The sequence below is a fragment of the Terrapene carolina genome, unplaced genomic scaffold, assembly GCF_002925995.2.
Source record: "Terrapene carolina triunguis isolate 2854851 unplaced genomic scaffold, T_m_triunguis-2.0 Scaffold112, whole genome shotgun sequence".
Lineage (NCBI taxonomy): Eukaryota > Metazoa > Chordata > Testudines > Emydidae > Terrapene > Terrapene triunguis.
In genome coordinates, this window is record NW_020664463.1 from 23,134,837 (window position 1) to 23,144,573 (window position 9,737).

Here is a 9,737-nt window from a genome sequence, read left to right on the forward strand (position 1 = left end):
GCCCACGAAAGCTTATGCTCTAATAAATTTGTTAGTCTCTAAGGTGCCACAAGTACTCCTGTTCTTTTTGCGGATACAGACTAACACGGCTGCTACTCTGAAACAAAAGGAGAAAGACATGGAGAGACAGAAAAAGAGGGAGAAAGATGGGGATGCAGAAAATTGAAAAGAAAAGGACAAGGTGGATGATAGAGGATACATAGAAGTCCCATCCCACCATCCACCTTCTACATCTTGGGGTCTCATCAAAAAAGTCCTCTCAAAGTGCTGCTGAACACCGCAAGCTGCAGCCGTCAATCTCAGCCCATTTCTGTGCCCCCTAAATTAAACTTTCTCTCAAAGGCCACCATATTCCTCCCATCTCTCTAACGCACCAGCATTATTTCCTTTCCCTGCAGTGCCATTTTAGCAGCAGCTACACTGTTCCTCCTCATCGGACCAACTACTGGCTGGTTAAGCAGGGGACTTGAGATTGATCTATGTCAGTGGTTATCAAATGTATGTGACTGGGTCCCCCTTCTTTGTGTCTGTAGTCATTTATGCCCCCCCTCCCCAAGTATGTATACTGAAGGCAGCGCTGAGCCAGCAGCAGCAGCACAGAAGTAAGGGTGGCAATGTGAAAAGTGATATTCATCAGGATCACTTCACAGCAGACTTTGCACCCCATTACCACCCTTACATCTACACTGCTACTGCCACCCTGGGATTGACAGCTGGAGCTCCATCCTCTCCTGGTGTGGGATTTGGGGAGACGAGGGGGAAAGAGAGCCTGGCGCTTGGGCTGCCTTCTGGTGAGGGATGGGGGGGAGGCGGGGGAGGAGAGCCTGAGCCTGGGTGGCAGGGCTCCTTTATCCCCACCTCCCCTCCTGGGTGTGCATGGCCCTTTTGCAGGCGCCCCAGCCAGCTGGGGCTGACAGCCAGAGCTCTTCCAAAAAAAAACAAAAACAACCCACACAGCTGGCGCCTCCTTTGACACATTCCCGCACCTCCCTTGGGAGGCACTCCCCATAGTTTGAGAACCGTTGATCTATCTACATGATTCTCCAATTCTATCCCTATGTGTCTATTTGTAACTCTGTCTGCCTGATTATATCTTTCCTTTTTTCTAATGTACACAAAATTACAGTATCACAAGCTTCTGGCCTTTTTAAGTTACTAGCCAAGCAAAGTGTGCTGTCTAGTCCCTACACCCTGACCCCTCAAATGGCTATAATCAGACAGTCTTGTTATGTCCCATCTAGCCCATTCCTCTGGGGACCAGTGCAGGACTACAGTTACTCTCCAGGGTTTTGTCCACTAGTCCTAGTTTTAAATGACAGGAGCAAATGAACTCGCACTACTTTTTCTGGGGAGACTGTTCCATAATATAACAGACCTTTTCCCTGGGTTCAGTTTCATCCCATTATTTCTAGTTTACACCAAACAATTCTTCTCCCTAGGAGTTTGTGCCCTTCACATGCTTAACAGATGGGTTATAGTGCCCTCCCCACACCCATTAATTAAGCTACACCCAGCTCTACAGATTGAATGTCTCCAGCTCTGGAATTCAGGAGGGGAAAGAAACAGGCACGAAAAAGAGAAAAATGTAAATAGATATAAATTAGCAGCACCTTTTCCAGCTCCTCTCTCTCCTCCGCCTCCCTCCTTCTCCCCCCTGCTTCAGCCGATCTCGTCCCCCCCAGATGCGGCCCCACCCGTCCTGCCTGCGTCTCTGAGTAGCGCGTAGGCATTTTGTGAGTTAACTCAGTGATTCTGCTCAGCATGCACTGAGCTCAGAGGAGAGATGGAGGAGAGCAGCGGGAGGGGGAAGGCAAAACGGGCGTTTAGCCATTCTGACTCTCTGCAGAGACCGTGCTGCTGGGGCCGGTTCTAGCCGGCTGGCACTGGGTGATGTGAAGGCTGCAGAGAGCAGAGCTGCTGCTGCAGTTGCTACACAGCTATTGCTGCAGGGGAAAATATGGAGGAGTTAGATGCGCATAGAGAATACAATGCACATAAACAACCAGCTTACACGCTGCCACACCATGCAATGAGACAAATGCAGTCACGTACTCACACTAACCAAGACTAATGCACGCATACTCACACTGTAATATACTCACACGCACTCCTTCGTGAGCACTCCGATACAATAACATACTGGCACATACACTACTGCACCCCCACGCACTAACACACCCAGTCACATAGCCACATGCACACTAACATCCCATGCACTGACATACTCAACGTCATGTACCCCTGCACACTAGCACACCGCCATCCATTCAATCACAGACAAATGCACTCTTATACCCCCTGATTATAGCAAGGCAATTGAAGATTAAAACTAGGTTTCTGTTTAAAGCTTGACTCTAGTAAGTGCTCTAAAAATCTACACTGTTCTCAGATTGCTTAGATGTACTCATAGTCACGCATACTCACACTAGCCAACCAAGTAATTACACAGTCACATGACATGCCTACTCATATGCACATGTACATGGGAGCACCAAATAAATTAATCTCTATCAGTGGGTTGCAGAGCATAGAATTGAATTGCCTGCTCTTAACCTTTCTTCCCATTCTGCGATTCCCCATTCACCTTCCTGTCTCCAGACTTCCGTGCAATTTCTCTCTGCCATTCCCTCCTACCACTGATTTCTTTTGCTCCTCCCCTCCCTAGGGTCAAGCAGTTTCCTCAGTGATGTGTTATACATACTGGTGTGCAGTTGGCACACTCCTAACTAGGGTGACCAGATGTCCCGATTTTATAGGGACAGTCCCGATTTTGGGGTCTTTTTCTTATATAGGCTCCTATTACCCCCCACCTCCTGTCCCGATTTTTCACACTTGCTGTCTGGTCACCCTACTCCTAACCCTATCTTGTCATGTGAAAAAGCACAACCCAGTAGGTGGAAATAGGTTTGTCACACACATATGGTTGCTGGGTGGAGAGGGTCTATCATAAACTTATGGACATGGGTCTGGAGCATCTGTCACATAGTGGGGTACATCAGGGTTGGGAGTGGAATTGTCATCATGGGCATAAGGAATGTAGGGCAATGGGCTGGGTTTCTCCCAGGTGAGGTGGGAGTTGGATGGTGTGTCACATATGGGGGCACATAATAACAGCCTGTTTGTGTCTCATGCATTGGAGAGGAGGTTACTGAGTTGAGTGTCATAGCCTTGAACAGGGGTGGCCAACGTGAGCCTAAGAAGGAGCCAGAATTTACCAATGTACATTACCAAAGAGCCACAGTAATACATCAGCAGCCCCCCTTCAGCTCCTGCCCACTGGCAGCCCCATCGATCAGCGCCTCCCCCCCATCCCCGCACCTCCTGATCAGCTGTTTCATGGCGTGAAGGAGGCTCTGAGGGGGAGGGGGAGGAGCAAGGGCACCGCAGGCTCAGGGGAAGGGCAAGAAGGGGTGGAGTGGGGGCAGGGCCTCTGAGCCAGGGGTTGAGCACCCCATGGCCCATTGGAAAGTTGGTGCCTGTAGCTCCAGTCCCGGAGTCGGTGCCTATACAAGGAGCCGCATATTAACTTCTGAAGAGCCGCATGTGGCTCCGGAGCCACAGGTTGGCCACCCCTGGCCTTGAATGAGGATGACTGGTGACTAATAGGGTGTGTCATAGCTGAGAGGTATGGGCATACATGGATGGTACTGAACAGGGGCCTTTGCCTTGCCTTCTATTTCTTATTTATTATTGTGTCATCCAAACAGGCAGAAATAGTAGTATGTTACTTAGGTGACCAACTGAATAGTTAAGGTAAACATTTAACAAGAAGCAACTCATAAGCTGAAATGTATTGGCATAAACCTTTGGGCAAATACTTGTGAAAAACAAATGCATTCACCGCAATACAGATAGATTTTAAAAGGATTAGTGAACAGAAAAAGAAGCATTAATGTATTTCCAATTAACTGTTCCAACATTTCCATCAGTACCAGAATGTACAGACAGGAGTTTTCCACCACATTTCTTATCAAAATCCCACACATCCAATGATACACACACACAAGAGTTTATATATGAAGCCTTCTAGCCTTCTGACATGCTAATCACACCCTCTAAATTTGGGACTAAGCTGTGTTTCAAGACCAAAGTGCTGTCTTGCATTTTTAGTGAGCCTAGTGTCAAGAGATGTTTCATGAAAGCAACTACGAAATCTTATTTCAGATACACAGAGGTTCTGGAACAGTCCTTACATTATACATATCAGGCATTATACCACGTCTTGCTCTCAACATAAGCTGAGCAAGGGAAAAAGCAAAAAGGAAGGTGACCATGATGCTCACTGTGCAGTGGGGTCCATTATTCATTAATTAGCTTTTGTCCAATTAAAGTTAATAATATTATATTGATTGCCCAGATGGTAAAGCTGACATTGTTCTCTGGTGCATTAGCACAGAGGGCAAAGGTTACCATCAAACTTTCTGTTTGAATCATCACCATTTCTTTGACTTAGGACCAGGCCTGTAGTTGCTGAGAGAGACCTCACCTTCATTAGCCTAAAAAGCTTTGTTTTCCTCAAGAGGGAATGTACAACACCCCCATCCAGTTCATCTGCCCAACAGCACAGGAGCAACAAGGACTGAAATCTTCAGGGTCTCTCCATCTACTGCCATGTGTAGGGTCTTACCAAATTCAGGGTCCATTTTGGTCAATTTCACGGTCATAGGATTTTAAAAATAGTAAATTTCATGATTTCAGCTATTTAAATCTGAACTTTCATGGTGTTGTAATTGCAGGGAACCTGACCTAAAAAGGAGTTCTGAGGGGGAGAAAGGTTGCAAGATTATTGTAGGGGGGGTATGATACTGCTACCCTTACTTCTGCACTGCTGCTGACAGCGGTGTTGCCTTCAGAGCTGGTCAGCTGGACAGTAGTGGCTGCTGGCTGGGAGCCCAGCACTGAAGGCAGAGCCACTATCAGCAGCAGCACAGAAGAGGATGTCATGGTATGTTTTTACCACCCTTACTTCTTCGCTGCTGCCTGCAGAGCTGGGCCCTCAGTAAGCAGCTGCCACTCTCCGCCCTCCCAGCTCTGAAGGCAGCAGCGCAGAAGTAAGGGTGGCATGGTATGGCATTGCCAATTTACTTCTGTGCTGCTGTTGGCAGGGTGCTGCCTTCAGAGATGGGCACCTGGCCAACAGCCGCTGCTCTCTGGCCACCCAGCTCTGAAGGCAACGCAGAAATAAGGATGGTGATACTGCGAACCCCCTGCAACTCCCTTTTGGGTCAGGACTCCCAATCTGAGAAAAGCTGGTCTCCCCCATGAGATCTATATAGTATAGGGTAAAAGCACACAAAAGACTAGATTTCATGGTCCGTGACACGTTTTTCATGGCCATGAGTTTGATAGGGCCCTAGCCATGTGCCAAGGAACAAGATTGACAGAAAGGACCCTCTGGCCTACCATCCTGACAAACAGCAGAAAGACCTTAAGACTGTGTCCAGACAGGGGCTTAGCTCCCAGATAGTGAAACACTCTTCTGAGGACAGGCTACCTCAGCCCACCCCAGCACCAGAACAAGGTTGTCAATCCAGCAATCAAGGAATATGTGTGAGAGAGTTCAATGTACCTCAAGTCTAGCAGCCAAACAACAGGTAATAAGGACCTCCATCTTAAGGCTACATCTCCCATTCCAGAGAGACAGGCAGGTAGGTGGTGGAAGGATGGGCAGGGCACAAGTTCAGTATCAGAACACAGCTTGTGGGTGATGTCCAGGAGTAACTCTCAGACCTGGGCTCTCACCTAAGGTCAGAGGACCAGGCTGGGGGATCCCAGCAGGCTTGAGAGGGAGCTCAGCAGCTTTATGCTCACCATGCTGAGATTCTTTCCAATACTCAGAGCTCCTTCCTCCTTCTCATACTCCCCATAAGAAAATCTACCTATATATGGACAGAACTCCACGTATTCCATGATTTCCTCACTGTGGAATTCATCCCTTGCCACAAAATTTTGCTCCAGGAGCTCAGCTTTTATTTTTAAAACAAATATGGTTTTAGCCATTAGGATTGCAAAGACAACTTCAGAAATGTGAACCAAGCACGAACAGATGTACTGAGGCCTGCCTTAGGGCTTATCTACATGGAGAAATTTACCAGTATAATTATACCACTACCAATACAGTAGAACCTCAGAGTTACAAACACCAGAGTTACAAACTGACCGGTCAACCACACATCTCATTTGGAACCGGAAGTACACAATGAGGCAGCAGCAGAGACAAAAAAAAAAAAAAAAAAAGAAATACAGTACAGTACTATGTTAAACGTAAACTATTAAAAAGATGAAGGGAAAGTTTAAAATAAAGATTTAACAAGATAGTTAAAAGTAGCATTTTTCTTGTACGTAGTAAAGTTTCAAAGCTGTATTAAGTCAATTTTCAGTTGTTAACTTTTGAAAAAACAGCCATAACATTTTGTTCAGAGTTACGAACATTTCAGAGTTACGAACAACCTCCATTCTCGATGTGTTCGTAACTCTGAGGTTCTACTGTATAACCAGTATAACTAGAGTGCTATAATTATTTTTCACTGTGTTGACAGGCCCTTAGATTGCAGACAGCCTGAAATGATAGCTCTGAGAGGTGTGAACTCATTGCAGCGCTCAATTCCTACAAAAAGAAGTGCCGGAATGCACAATTTAATTACAGAGGTGCTGGCTACGCATACTGCAAAATACAGAGGGAAATAAATAACCAATAATCATTAGTTTACTTAAAATTTATCAGAAGCATGAATGCTGTTCCAGCTCCCCAAAAAAGTGCTTGGATGGCATCTGGAGCATTCTTGTATGCCTTGAACAGTGATTCAGTGTAATCATTAACTCTGTTTTTCCAAGATGCAACAGAATTCAGCAATTTTGTCACATAATTTGCCATTTTGTTCCAGCCAGGTGCCCAGCATTTTTGTTTTTGTTATTGTTTGTCTCCCTACCCTGCTGGGACTTGCCTGCAGCTGTCTCTTGCTCTTCAGCTTTCCCTACAGCGGTGAATTAAATGGATTATATAGGACATCTTTCCTGTACTGCTAAATGGAGCAAGGCAGCAGGATGCCATGGAGACAGAACTGGCATCCAATTTGCAGCCATGGAATAGGGGAAACTGGAAGTGTAGGCAGGCAACCTGGGCTGTCTGGAGAACAGTGCTTCAGATGAGGCCTGGGCAATTAGAGAGATAGGCCACTGAAGTCAACTAAGCTCCCCTCTTCTATGTCACACATTTGGAAGGAGGTTCTGAGACAGATTGCTTGGACAACAGCCTGGGAGCTGAGGCCTGGGGAGTGGAGCCAGGCTGCTTTGGAGAGCCCAGCAAACAAACATCCTCAAAAAAGTCACTGTTGAAAATAATCAACAATGTTTACATCAGTGAGTATTTTTAACTGTGAGCCATACCTCTGGCCGGGGGAGGCAGGGCAGAAGGGGAGGGGCTAGGAATAAAGGGTATTACATGGTAGTAAAATAAATTTGCCTTGCAGTAGAGTTAGGGGTTTCTGCCAGATAATTTGGGGGTTGCTGCTGCAGAAAATGGGCCCATCGTGCCACAGAGTACATCGGGTCTTTTGTATGGAGTATGCATGACACACCCATATCCAGGCGATCCCTGTGGCTGGAGGATTCACAGCTGGACTGGCTCTGGGCGTGTCATATGTGCTGATGGTACGTGGAATGGGTTTTTCATCCATGGGGACATAGACAGCATCAGTCATTCACGTGGAAGAGCAGAGCACTTGGTTGAGATGGGTCTGTCACATACTTGGGAGGGGGAGAGAAGCAGGTTGGGCATGTTACATGCATGGTAGTGTGGCTGTTTGGGTGTATCACACATTGGGGACAAGGCATTGAGATAGGTATGTCACATTTGTGAATGCTAGAGATGGCAGGTTATGTGTGTCACATCTTTGGTGGAGCCAGGCAGTGATTGGGCATACCTTAGAAGGCACAGGTTGAGAGTATTACACATGCAGGCTGGTGGGTTGGGAATGTCACACATGAGAGCAAAGGGCGGTAAGTTGGGCATATCAGATGTGTGGTGATGAAGGTCAGCCATCTGGATGTGTCACATGCAAGGGTGTCCAGAGGTAGATTGGTAGGATTGTTATCTCTGTGGGAATGTGGGGCCGTGGGATGGGTGTGTGTGTCATGGTTTTGATAGTGTGTTAGATGTTAGACACGAGTGGTCAGTTAAGTGTATCATATACTCATTGTGATGCAGTGCAGTGTATTGGATGTTTCAGATGTGAGGCAGCATGAGACAGCTAATGTTTTGGGCATGTCACACATGTGAGGGAATGGAGGGCAGCATTCATGTACTGGATGCATCACACATGGGATAAAAGGTATAAGGGAGGGATGTTACATTTGTATGGATGGGCCTGGGACAGCATGTTGGGAGTATAGGTTGGTGTGAGTGGGAGTGCATGGGACAACAGATGATGCATTAGGTGTGTCATGTGATGGCAATGGGTGTCTGATGTGTTCATGTTTGGGGATATGGGTCAGGACAGTCAGTATGTTAGGTGTGTTGTATATATAGGGTAGACAATTAGGTGTATCACAAGTGTGGGTATGAGGGGAAGCATGAGAGGTGTGTCACACATATTGGTGGGCAAAGGGTTGGCTGCTGTGCTGGGTGTGTCAGAACCATTTTTTTTTTTGTATATTATATGGAGATATACCTATCTCATAGAACTAGAAGGGACCTTGAAAGGTCATTGAGTCCAGTCCCCTGCCTTCGCAGCAGGACCAAGTACTGTCCCTGACAGATTATTTTTTTGCCCTGGATCCCTAAATGGCCCCCTCAAGCATTGAGCTCACAATGGTGGGTTTAGCAGGCCAATGCTCAAACCACTGAGCTATCCCTCCCCCCGCAACCGTATTACTGTCTTACACATGGGGGAGGTGGGATGGGGTCTGTGTGTCACGCTCATGTCACCCAGTCTGTGTGATGGCTGTGTCAAACATGGTGGTATGTGGTGGCAGGTGTATTGGGTGTGTCATTCACGTACGAGTAAAGGTGAGTGTGTGTGTCATATGTCAGGGCAGCAGGATGGGTCTCTCACACTTGTGTTGGCCATGCAGGGTAGGGGGCTGGGAGTGCCCAACACTCAGGACAGTGGGATTAGTGTGTCACATGGGCCAAAAATGTCACACGCACTTTAGCCATGTGTCTCTGTTGAGTTGGGTCAGATGTGTCCCACATGCGCAGGGCGTGCAGGGTAGCATGTCACACGCACTTAGCCTGGCGCCTCACACTCAGAACAGGCCTGTGACAGACAAGCGGGGTGACCATGAATACCATGGGGCCTGGCTACCTCTGGGTTTGCAGCTGGTGAGAGGGGAGGGGCAGGAGTGGGCACGGCACAGGGTGACGGTTATTCCCGCCTCCGGCTCTGCTGCCCTGGCGCAGTTTGGCGCGTGGGCTGTTTGAGGCAGCGCGGGCTGGCGGAGGGGGGCGGGCCCCTCTGCGCGTCTCGCGCAACCTGAGGCAGCAGCAAAGCCGCTGCTGCGCCGAGGGGGATTCTGCCCAGTGCGCGTGCTCGCCCGGCGGCCACCCCTTTCGTATGTTAGCGTTCGGGGCCTCGCGCACTCCCTCTGGGCTGGCTCAGTCGGGCAGCAGCAAGCGCAGGAGGCGGCGGCGGCTCTGCGAGTGGAGCATCCGCAGCAAGGGGAGGGGGGGCGCAGCAGGGAACAGCCGAGTCCGGGCTGCCTCCTCTCCCCGTCAGAGGGGGCGGGAGACAGGGGAG

The 9,737-nt window shown here is 48.3% G+C and overlaps 1 protein-coding gene across 1 annotated transcript in view; it reads right to left on the reverse strand.

Moving 5' to 3' along the window:
• The window catches only part of MFAP5 (microfibril associated protein 5), a 38,160-nt gene extending 36,507 nt beyond the window's left edge, over window positions 1–1,653 (reverse strand). The window contains exon 1 of the mRNA XM_024209310.1: window positions 1,611–1,653. The gene's annotated coding sequence lies outside the window, so the exon portion shown is untranslated. The remainder of the gene's footprint in view (window positions 1–1,610) is intronic.
• Window positions 1,654–9,737: the final 8,084 nt, after the last annotated feature.